At 47.8% G+C, this 12585-nt stretch overlaps 1 long non-coding RNA gene across 1 annotated transcript; it reads left to right on the top strand.

The window, feature by feature from the left end:
* Positions 1-6525: 6525 nt before the first annotated feature.
* LOC147361647 (uncharacterized) lies at positions 6526-10341 on the top strand. Its single transcript, XR_015138179.1, has 2 exons — positions 6526-6989; positions 9973-10341. It is a non-coding gene; the product is annotated as an uncharacterized LOC147361647 (long non-coding RNA).
* The last annotated feature ends 2244 nt before the right edge of the window (positions 10342-12585 follow it).

Below are 12585 nucleotides of genomic sequence, written 5' to 3'. Positions count from 1 at the left end.
GGAGCCTGTCCTGGGTCACACGTGGCCCCCCTGCCCAGCATGCCCACCCCTCACGTATTGATCTTCGAACCTGTTTGGCACCAGGTCACTGGATTATAATGGATCGTACTCCCGCCTGTCTCCCCGCAGACTGTGGGTAGAACATGGGTTCAGACCTACTGTGGTCAGGCCTGGTGTGGGGAGAGAGGCATGTGCTGCTTCTGTGACCCTGGGGCCTTCAGCCAGGTGGCTTCAAGAACAGGCTCCAAGGACACTGTGATGGCCAAGCCTGACAGCTCAGCTATAGTTCAATACCCCTCTTACAGGCGAGGCCCCTCTTTTACAGATGGGGACCTGAGAGGTGCCACTGACCAGCTACAGTGTGGGGACTTGAACCCAGAGTGAACACCCACAGGCCCCAGCTGGGAGTCCTGCACGGGGCCTTGAAGGGGGTTGGTGGTCCCAGAAATCGAAAGGTGGGAGGCAGGGGGTGCCCACCATCTGGGCAGTGCCTGTCCACCTTGCAAAACAGATACACAGTGCTGGGCAGGGCCTGCCCTTTCTGCGGCTGCCCAAAGCTCTGGTCGCAGCATCAGCTTCTGTGTGGCCTTAAAATGATTGCCATGTTCAATTTGTATTTTAGCTCTTTTGAAAATGAGAGGAAAATCCTGGTTGCATCAGGCTGTAAATCTAGTGTTGTTCACTCCTAATGGCAATGGCCTCTTGATGAAAATGAAAGGAGAGTTAAAAAGTTGGTTGAAAACTCAACATTCAGAAAACTAAATCATGGCATCCAGTCCCATCACTTCATGGCAAATAGATGGGGAAACAATGAAAACAGTGACAGACTTTATTGTTTTGGGCTCCAAGATCACTGCAGATAGTGACTCGACTATCACCAGCTAGATAGACTCGAGTTTGAGTAAGCTCAGAGAGTTGGTGATGGACAGGGAAGCTTGGCATGCTGCAGTCCTTGGGGTTGCAGAGTCGGACATGACTGAGTGACTGAACTGACTGAATGGCAGTGGGGGCAGTGCTGTGCTTAGTTGCTCAATCATGTCTGATTCTTTGTGACCCCATGGACTGTAGCCTACCAGGCTCCTCTGTCCGTGGGGATTCTCCAGGTAAGAATACTGGAGTGGATTGCTATGCCCTCCTCCAAGGTATCTTCCCATCCCAGGGATCAAACCCAGGTCTCCTGCATTGCAGGTGGACTCTTTACTGTCTGAGCCACCAGGGAAGCCCTGGTGGCAGAGACATTCCGCAAGTGGATTCACAGGTAATCACTGAACTCAGGGGTTGCCAAGGACTGCAGTGTCAGACCCTCCAGACCTTGGAATTCACAAACACTTAAAACAGACCCAGAGAGAGCAAAGGAAGAGTGGGGAACAGTGTGACTCGGATTCCTAGTCTCCCCCCACAAAGAGCTGGCTTCTAGGCTGCGATCAGGAATCTCTATTTTAACTTCCCCGGTGAGTAGATGCACCAAGGCTTGGGAGCCAGCGGCCCTTTATTGTTGTTCAGCCACTCAGTTGGATCCGACTCTCTGCAACCCCATGGACTGCAGCACTTCCAAGCAATCTCCCAGAGTTTGCTCAAACTCATGTCCGTTGAGTTGGTGATGCCATCTAACCATCTGACACTCTGTCCCCTTCTCCTCCTGCCCTCAATCTTTCCCAGCATCAGGTTCTTTTCTAATGAGCCAGTGGTCCTAACACCCCAGAAATCAGCCCCTCACCCCAGTAGGCCCCATAAACAAGTGAGTGAATGGCTCAGGCTGCACAGAGCAGTGAGAAGAGCCTTGAGGGGAGTCCAACCCTGGCTCTGCCCCATCTGGGGGTGGAGGGCGGGGAACAGTGTTGACGCAGTCATCGGCCTCAGAGGACTTCTGTTTTCCGATCTAGAGATAAGAAATTGGACGAAATAATCTTGAACTGTTTCCTGTTATGAATTTATCTGATTCCCATGGGATCCGAATTTCTTATTATTCACCGAGAGTTAAGGATATTTTTAAAGACATGGCGGGGGGTGGTCAGTCCCTGAGGGAAGTTGTCATGTGTTTAATATCTCGTTCTGATTCTGCTCAGGAATTTGGCAAGACCTCTGTCCGGCTCTCTCATTTCCCTTCCCTTCTGAGTGGAGGGGCGGTTATGCCGGTGACCCCTGACCCTCAGGCTTTGCTCAAGTCTCAGAAATCTTCTGACTTTCCTGCTCTCTCTTTCCCTGCAAACACCGGAATTGCTGTTTTCAAACCTGGCTGTATATGAGGGTCACCTGGGAAGCTTTTGTACGCTTGGGCCCTAGCCCCCACAATTGAATTAAAACCTCGAGGTGAGGCTGAGGCATGTGTTTTTAAAGCTCCCTGAGTGTTTGAGATTCACAGGGTGGAGCCAGCTCCCCAGGGCTGGTCTGAAAGCAGGGGTGGCTGGGTCTCCAGCTCCCTCTTTACCCAAGTAAGGGGGAGTGAAAGTGTATAAGGCTGAATTGGCAGTGTTGCCAGGGGTTCTTGCCTTGGCCGACGTGCCAACGTTTTTAGATACACCAGATCAATATTTACAAGATCAAGTGTTAAATAGACTGCAGACATGAAATGAAACACCAGGCCAACTGGCGCCACCACTATCCACCAGTTGACCAAGTCAAGTCTCCTGGGGTTCATTTTTCTCATCTGCAAAGTGAGGCCCACATTTCCCTCTGGTTATTCGGTAGATCAAATGGGATAATGTGTGTGAACTGGCTTTGGAAACTATCAAGGGCTATGAAAATCGAATGGGTTTAAGCACCTTGTATGCAGAAGGAGTTCACGGATTCAACTAAAGTTTTGTCATTTCTTCCTATATTGACTTACGTATGTATTCAGTGCAATAGCAAAACCAAAATCCCAGCAAGTTTTTTTTTTAAGTTTTTTTAAATAGATCAATAAGCAGATTCTAGAATTTGCATGGAAATGCAAAAGACCTTGAATAGTCAAAACAGTTCTGAAAAAGAAGAACAAACTGAGAGAGCTCACATTCCCAGGTTGTAAGCAATAGTAATCAAAATAGTATTGGTGTAGAAACAGGCAAGTAGTTCAGTGAAATAGCATAGTGAACCCCCAAACAGATCCACAGATATCTGGCCAGTGGATTTTTGATACAATTGCCAAGGCAGTTTAATGGGTAAAGGATAATCTTCCAACAAATGATCTAGAACAAGCGGACAGCAATATATATAGTATGTTTGTGTGTGTGTGCATGCGTGTATGTGCTAAGTCACTTTAGTCGTGTTCAACCCTTTGTGACCCTATAGATTGTAGCCTGGCAGGCTCCTCTGCCCATGGGATTCTCCAGGCAAGAACCATGGAGTGGGTTGCCGTGCCCTCCTCCAGGGGATCTTCCCAGCCCAGGGATCAAACCTGATCCTCTTGTACTGTGCTGTGCTGTGCTTAGTCGCGCAGTCATGTGTGACAATTTGTCTCCTGTGTTGGTAGGCAGGCTCTTTACCACTGACGCCACCCGGGAAGCCCATGTATATATATATACCTTTCAGTTCAGTTCAGTCACTCAGTCGTGTCCAACTCTTTGCGACCCCATGAATTGCAGCACGCCAGGCCTCCCTGTCCATCACCAACTCCCGGAGTTCACTCAGACTCACGTCCATCGAGTCAGTGATGCCATCCAGCCATCTCATCCTCTGTCGTCCCCTTCTCCTTAATGGAACATAGACATAAATAAAAGAGCTGAAACTATAAACTGACTAGAATACAAAGGAGAAAAACCCTAGTGACTTAAGGTAAGCAATGATCTATAAAATAGCACACAGAAAGCAGAAATGAATAAATTAGATTTTGTTAACATTTAAAACATTTGCTCCTTCAAAGAAAAGTGCTAAAAGATTTAAAAACAAGCCATAGGCTGGAAGAAAATATTTGCAAAGCATGTATATGACAAGGGACTCAACATCCACAATAGATAACACATACAACTAAAGGAAAGGAAAACAAATAACACAATGTTTTAATAAAATAGACAAAAGATTTAAAATATATTTAGTGGCAAAACTATGTGTATGCCAAATGAACATGTGAGAAGAGGCTATAACCTTGTTAATCAACGAGATACCCACAAGAAGAGCTAAAAGTAAAGTCTGTGGAAAGGTTCTAGAGTGAATGGAACTCTTGTGAATCAATGGTCAGAATGAAAAACATTTTAGTCACTTGTGAAAACAGTTTGGCTATTTCTTATAAAGTTAAACATACACTTTCCATGGGATCCAGCATCTCCACTCCCACCATATCTCCACAGCAAATCGCATTCAAATGTGATCAGCTTTGTTCATAACTGTCCCAATACCTCCAATGTTCATTAACCTGTGAATGAATGAACATTATATCCATACACTGGAATACGACTCAGAAAAGAAAAAGGATGGATTAGATTCATATGCACTAACATGAATGAATCCTTAAAATATATTACGTAAAAGAAGTTGGACACAGAGGCTATGGATTATTTTATTTCACTTACATGAACTTCTACAAAAGGCAAAACTATAGTGTTAGCAGTTTAGGGGTTGCCAAGGGCCAGGCTGTTAGGAGGAAGGAAATGAATACAGAGGGGTCTGAGGGCACTTTAGGAGAGATGGAAATATTCTCATGATTGTGTTGCTGGTATACAACTGTGTATTTGTCAACACTCACTGAATTGTTTCAATAAAAATGGTGAACTTCATTGTCTGTAAGTTATATTTCAAGAAAGCTGACCAAAGGAAATGCAATCTTTTCCCCTGTCAGCAGATAGAGATCTGTATAAGGATGGAGAAGCTGGTTCTAACCAGAAAAGGGAGAGCAGGTTAGAGGGTATTTGAGCCAAGTCTTGAAAGATGGATACATAGCTATTTGCCAAGTAATAAAGGGCTTCCTTGGTGAGTCAGATGGTAAAGAATCTGCCTGCAGTGCAGGGGACCTGGGTTTAATCCCTAGGTCAGCAAGATCCCTTGGAGAAGGGAATGGCTACCCACTCCAGTATTCTTCCCTGGAGAATCCCATGGATAGAGGAGCCTGGTGGGCTGCAGTCCATGGAGTCACAAAGAGTCAGACACGACTGAGCAACTAACACTAAAAAACACTAAAGGAGGGAAAACAATGCCAGGCAGCAAGGGCAGAAGAAAAACACCTCGCAGGCTGGAAATAGCCAGACAGATTCTAGGAAATGCAAGTGGTTAGTTAAAACCCGAGGTTCCAGGAAGAGCATGTCCGGAGGTGACAGTGTGGTTGGCAGTTAAGCTTGTAGGGTCTTGTACCACATACTAAGGTACATAGGCTTTATCCTGTAAACAAAGAGAGCTCGCTGAATACTTTTACGCTGCAATAGACACATTCTGCTTTAGGTTTTGTAAATATTACTCTGGAGGCAGGGAGGAAGACAGATTGGAGGGGACAGCAAGATAAAAAAACTGAGGAACTGATTAAAAGACTAATAAGACAGAAGAAGAGGACGCCTCACAGATACTGAGAACAGACTAGGGTTACGGTGGGGAGGGGAGGGAAGGGTAACACAGAGTTGGGGAAGGGGGGTACAAAATGTTGGATGTAAGATGGGCTCAAGGATGTCTGGAGAATATTTTGTAATTCTGGTATTTTGTAATAGCTGTAAATGGAAAGTAACCTTTTAAAGAATTTGTATTTAACAAAGACTACTGTCGTCATCCAGATAAGATAAACCAGGAATTTTGTTCTGTGGAGGACCATGATGCAGAGGGGAGATTTATGAGAGGCCCCAAGGGAATGGAACTGGACAGAAAGTGTCCAAGGGACAAAAGAAGGCAAAACGACTCGGACAAAGATTTTACCCGCAGGCTCTTTAAAGAGCAAAGTGATGCTTTCGGGTCGCTCGGTAGATGTTTGCTTCGCTGATGGAAACAGAGCTGGGCTCGTCTGTTCCTTGGGGAATAGTGGACCCTCAGGGCCACCCTCAGGGGTACGTCTGTGTTCCCTGCTCAGACGCTTCTCCCCCGAGCTGGCCCCCTCCACTGCCCCGTGGCCCTTCAGCCATCTCGGATCCTCATGCCTCTCCAGACTTGTCCAGCTCGTTCTATCGCCCTGCACACTTTCACTCACAGGCAGGATCTCGCCTCCGGGCAAAGCCAAACCTGCTTCTGTCCCACCGTTTCTGGCTCTGCCAGGCACCCCTGGGGGCTCCCTCGGCTCTGCTCCCCCAAACTCTCTCCTGCTTCCATTACTTGCTGTGATACTGCGATTTATTTAAAACAAACAAACCAAAAGAAAAAAACATTTATTTTGGTCTTCATCTATTCCCAGCTCACAGCTCTGACAACATTGGAATTTCCTGATCAATAAGAGCCATGGGAGCATCTTTTGTTACAATAATATTTGGCCTTTTGTCCTCAGTTCCTGAAGTTGCTTCAGAGCCATCAAGGTGAAATGGGTATCTTGTTATACACAGTGAGACCCTTTCTACCACAGCTGGGCTTATGTTGATGAGGTGACTCTTGGAAGTGCGGGCGCTGGTTGCCAGGGGAACAAACCAGGAAAGGAGTGGAACTTTCAGCCCCACCCACTGATCTCCAGGGAGAGGAAGGGCTGGAGGTTGACTCAGTTGCAGATGATTTAATCATGATTTGATCAGTCGTGCCTGTGTAACAAAGACTCCACACAAACCCCAAATGATGAGGTTCAGAGAACTTCTCAGTTGGGGAACCCAAACCCTTCCATGTGCCACCTTGTTCGGGGGCTCGCCCTTCTGCAGCCCTTCGTCTGGCTGTTGGTTTGCATCCTTTAATATCCTTTGAAATAAACCAGTAATCTCAAGAGTAAACAGGTTTCCTGAGTTCTATGAGCCACTCTAGCAAATGAATCACACCCAAGGAGGAAGCTTTGATTTATAGCCAGTGAAATCTCCCATCCACACCTTGGCATTGGGTACAGAACCTCACTGTGTCTCTCTTGACTGCAAACTCTTCAAGGTTAAGGACAGTCTTTTCATGCTGTACCCCTAGCTCCTGGAACAATGGTAAGTTCCCAGTAACTTGCTGATGAGTGAAGGAGTGAATGGATGAATGAACACGTGAATAAGAGAACACGCAGTGGAAAGACTGGGGATTCTGACCCCATGGGACAGTGCAAGCCCAGCATCCCATAAACAAGGCGTTATTTGTGTGTTGTATTGTTTAATCCTCATTGACTTCAAGGTCAATGCAACTAGACTGTTACTTAGTCCTCACTTTGAAAGTGAAAAAGTGTTAGTCACTCAGTTGTGTCTGACTGTGTGTGACCCCATGAGCCTGCCAGGCTCCTCTGTCCATGGGATTCTCCAGGCAAGAATACTGGAGTGGATTGCCATGCCCTCCTGCAGGGAATCTTCCCAACCCAAGGACAGAACTCACGTCTCTTATGTCTCCTGCATTGGCAGGCTGGTTCTTTACCATTTGTGCCATCTGGGAAGGCCTCCTTACAACTTAGATCTATTAAAATGCCAGTGAACAGATTCACACCCCTTTACAAACCAGGATATCAAATTACTAGTTCATGGGCTCCCCAGGCGGCTCAGCAGTAAAGAATCTGCTTGCCAGTGCAGGAGACACAGGTTCAATCCCTGAGTCAGGAAGATCTCCTGGAGAAGGAAATGACAACTCACTCCTGTATTCCTGCTTAGGCAATCCCATGGACAGAGGGGCCTGCGGGCTGCAGTCCATGGGGTCACAAAGAGTCGGACACAACTGCACGACAAAACACCAACACCAATAAGAATGCCAAGGAGATGAAACAGCGTGTCACCTCCCTGCCTCCTCCCTGGGGACAGTGCCACTCTCGTCATCCACCTCGAGTTTTTTCAGATTCTGTTATGACTGTTATTCCCCTCTTCACAATATCATTCTGACTTCTTTTCACAGCGTGTCACTTGTCAAGTTCATTCACATTGAGCTGGTGGTGCAAATTCTCCCTCATGTAAACCTTCAATTAAAGAGGGTGACCCGTCCATCCTTGAGCTTTGAGCCCAGGATCTCGGGCTCTGTCTTACTACGGGAACTGAAGTCCCCACCACGCCCCCCACCAACCCCCTCCCCCCCGCTCACTGATGACACTGTTTGTCCTCAAAGGAGAGAAAAGCAGGTTTTCCCTTATGGGCCGGATGATGTGTCATGTGGAGTTGTGAAGACTCCCCGATGGAGACCTCAGCATTGGAGGGCTAGGCATGCTGGTCACAGACGCCACTGACATGAGGAGAGCAGAGCCCAGTGTCCTCAGCTGCCCTGAGGACATCTTTCTGCAGATATTTGTCTGCGAGTTGGTCTGACATTTCTGCCATTTGCAACGGAGCCAGTGGGACTCCGTGTTAAGTGAGGAAGCAGCTGGTTGCCCTCTCCTCCACTCAGCCCTGAAATGTTGTGAAATTCCTTTGTTTTCAACAGCCCACGCAGGGACCTTACAAAAAGGGCTTTTTTTTTTTTTTTTCTGGGCTGCATCATGCAGCTTGCAGAATCTTAATCCCCTGACTAGGAATAGAACCCATGATCCTGCATAGGGAGTGTGGAGTCTTAACCACTGGATCACGAGGGAAATCCTGCAGGCAGCTCTTAAATCACAACTGGGTCCTGGCCTGAGAGCTGCCCAGAGCTTTCTGTTCTGTGCTTCTCTATGTCTCTCTGTTTCTTTCTCTGAACCCCTTTTCATGTGTGCGTGTGTGTCTGTGTGTGTGTGTATGACCAACGTTTTAATAAAACCCACCATGTTTAGGATAAAATGTACTTTTATCATAACTCCTTTTAAAATTAAATAAAAATTCTGAAAGGTCAAGGAATGTGTCACAGGTGTATGAGGAAAGAGCAAACCTCGTCCAATTAAACAATAAAAAAAAGGAGCAAACCTCAAACATCGTATCTGAGAAAAGCTGCTTCCAGTCTGGCTTTAGGGTTCCCGTCTCCACAGAACCTCCCATTCTGAAGATTGACGGATGGCTCATTTTCCCCGAGTAAGAAAATGCAGAGCATGTTAAATGTGGGGTCACGTTCACTCAAACCATAAGGAGCCTTCCCGTCCAGTTCCTCTGAGTTTGGATACTTGAGCTTCTCCCCGGCGATGGGACCAAGGGTTCCTATAAGCTCAGAGAATCCACCACGAGCCTTCATACTGGCAATGACGACATTTCTAAGCAATAGAAACAACAACCCAATGATACACCACTCCATAGAGAAGGCATGATTTTCCAGCTTCAGTAAAGGAATTTTTTTCCCCAAGCATAATTTTTTTGCTTCTCCTGTTTGACCTAATCTCATTCTTCACCGAGCTATGGAGTCGAAGCTTATTAGCTCATTAGCTAAGTCAGGCGGGTTAGGGGATGTATTCACTCCTTTATCCAATCTAAGACCACGAGGTCATGCTTCCAGCATCTCGTCCTCAACAGACTCCCTTCCAGTTGACAAGAAACAGCTATAACAGTCATAATTATAAAGCAGAGCTCTGACCAAGCTCAGCTCCCTGCTCAAATACTTTTGGTTACCCTTGAGGTTTAGCCTTGCATCAAGACCCTCAATGGCATGACCCTGGTAAGCTTCCAACTTTGTCTCCCATGCAGTGGTCACCTGCTCCTGGTCTTTGTCCCTGGATGCCAGTCGCTCTGCCTGGAAGTCCTCCTCCCCTGTTCCTCCATCTCTAAATCTGCTCATCTTCAAATCCAAGTACATGAACTCTGCTCTGAGCTTCCCCAGCTATAGGCAATTGTGCCTCTATTTTCTGAATCCTCAGAACACAGTTCTTTTGTGACACATCACATTCTGCCATGTATTAGCACATTTGTGGAAAGAAAGAGGAAAGCTAACATTTATTAGATCAATCATTGCATTAAGATTTTTTATTAGCTCCTTCAAGGTTTATGCAACCCTGGGAGGTATATATTATTACTCTTTGTTACAGAAAATGAAACAGTTGCTCAGAGTGGTGCTATGAAATTGAATTCTGATGGCAGCCTTCACATCGGGGCTCTTTCTACTCCATAGCGTGTATTCCTTAACCTCCTCTGGATGGTGACCTTCCTGAGAAGGACCAGATCTTCATCTTCATACACCTCAAGACTCCGGATGCAGGGCTCGGCAGCCGGCCGGTGCTCTGAAGGCGCCAGGACTGAGGGCGGGCTGGGCTGACTGGACCGGCACTGCTCCCTCCCAGCTGTGCTGCGCAGTGCAGCTGTGCATTCCAGAGTTACACGTGCTGCCATGGCCTCGCCGCCCGTGTTCCGCCTGCTCTCCATGTCCTACTTAGACGTCTTTGATTGGCAAGCTTTAAAGTACTCTTTTGTCCAGATCCTGAGCATAACAATCAACCGATGATTTCTGGGGATGAAAACAAGTTGTTTTTCAGGGTGATTTTGTGCTGCTTTTTGAATCAATTCTGCTTGCATTTCTTCCACCCCATTTTAACAGCCAGAAATTGCATACAGAAGGTGACATCACCTTTGTATGAAAATTATGTGTGCGCAAGACCCTAAGCATAGAAGGGCCTATTTCACTCCTCCTGTCCTGCTCCCACCAGCTCTCCCCCACGTGCTAAGTCACTCAGTCGTGTCCCACTCTGTGTGACCCCATGGACTGTAGCCCACCAAACTCCTCTGTCCATGGGATTGTCCAGGCAGAAATACTGGAGTGGGTTGCCATTTCCTTTCCCACCCAGGGAACAAACCCGTGTCTCTTAAGTCTGCTGCATTGGCAGGCGAGTTCTTTACCATTCCTGCCACATGGGAAGCCCCAGCTCTGCCCACCACCCCCCACAACTCTGTTCCCTGCCTCCTCCGCCCCCTCCCATCCAGTTGCCCGGAGCATTCTCTGCTCACCCAGTTGCCTCATTCTCTTATTGCCCTCCCAGCCACACCCACGGTCCTGACTCCCTCTGCCCAAGCTCACCTGCCCTTCTGCTTAGCTCATCCTGTGAACTACCTGAAACTAGACAACCATTCACTGAATTGCTACATCAACTCCTTACTCCTTGTTAAGCCATACTTTATGGAGTAACTTAATTGAATAAGTAACTCTCCTGGCAGGAACTCAAGCACCATGGTTTCCTAATGAGAAAGATACGTTGGGGCAAGGGGGCTTTTCTCAGAGTCCTCCTGGGGCACTGGCAGTCTGTCTGGCTGGTCCCGTCCACACACGGTCCCCACCTCCAACACTCAGCGCGAGGTTTACAGCAGGAAGTAGCAACAAGGAAGGCCCCATTGCTGCCCTCTTACCCATCTGATAATGGGATGTGCGGTGACTCACACACCAAGCTTGTAACACCGGTGACAAGAGCAGGCGTGACCACAGCCCTGTGGGGCTGGGAATTCACCCAGCCTCAGGGTGCCGGCCAAGGAGCCTCAGTGACCAGGAGGCAGGAATCCCGCCTGGCTGACTCCTCGGCTGGTGACGCCTCTGACTGAGTGATGCATGCCCCATCCTGTCCCCACACCTCCCTGCTGCTCTCTGAGACCAAAGACTGGGCCCCACAGAGACTCCAGGGCCCCTGGGCAGGGCCATTGTGAGTGGGGTGAGGGGTGGAATCCACACTTCAGGGCCCTGCACGTGCTGGGCGGTCAAGACCCTACACATGCCTTTGATTTTTCAAGAGCGCCAAGGAGTCTCTTACTCTCTGGGTGTGTTGCTTTGATATTGGAAAATCCTCCTTTTGCATCCAAATTCATGCATCCAGCCCGCCCCCTACCCCCGCAAGGCCCCGGATTTATGGCGGTTGGATTTCATGGGCATCAGTGGCCCTGAGCAGCTGTCGTGGGATTTCTGACTTTTGGATGCTGGTTCATTTCCCACAAAGAGCTCCAGGGACATCTAAGCCCTGGGATGTTTCCCCTCCGGCCTCCCTCTCTCTGCCCCCAGCACGTAGGTTGCCGCGGCTCTAGCTCCAGTTGTTATGTGCTCCTTCAGTCAAATGTTGTTTGTGTTTATTTGTTGCTGCTTCTCTGAGTCACAGTGTAGCATGGGATGAAATGAAACACTAAGAAGTAAAACTGGTCTGTGTGCCTCTGGGTGATGCTGTTGCTACTAGCCTCTTCCTGGATATGAAAAATACTTTTATTTGTATCAGGTGATAGATTGAAAAAAAGTGGCTATTCTTGATGGGTTAGGAATTGGCCAGATAAATGTCAGACATAGATAGACAGATAGATAGAACCACCTTACACTCATATTTTATATGTCTATCATCTATCCATCTATATATGTAATTATGAGTGTGTGTATGTGCTCAGTCATGTCTGACTCTTTGTGACCCTACGGACCGTAGCCCGCCACACTCTTCTGTCCATGGGAGTCTCCAGGCAAGAATACCGGAGTGGGTTGCCATGTCCTCTTCCAGGGGAATCTTCTCGACGCAGGGACTGAACCCACGTCTCTGTGTCTCCTACACTGCAGGCGGGTTCTTTACCGATGAACCACCTGGGAAGCCCATATGAAATTATAGAGAGCTGCTGTTCTCAAGTACTAAATGATGGGAGGTCAAAACTCCTTTTTCTTTAAGGAGAAGGCAAACCCAGGCTGTGAGGCAGAGCAGGGTATGCCATTCTCCCAGTGGAGGTGGGGTCTGAGCTCCTTCACAGGAACAGTTGTCACACGCTGGCCCCTGGC

This window comes from Bos grunniens, chromosome 12 (genome assembly GCF_055505025.1).
Source record: "Bos grunniens cultivar Pamir isolate PY7600 chromosome 12, Bosgru_T2T1.0, whole genome shotgun sequence".
Classification (NCBI taxonomy): domain Eukaryota; kingdom Metazoa; phylum Chordata; class Mammalia; order Artiodactyla; family Bovidae; genus Bos; species Bos grunniens.
This window is presented reverse-complemented; position numbering and strand designations above follow the sequence as displayed.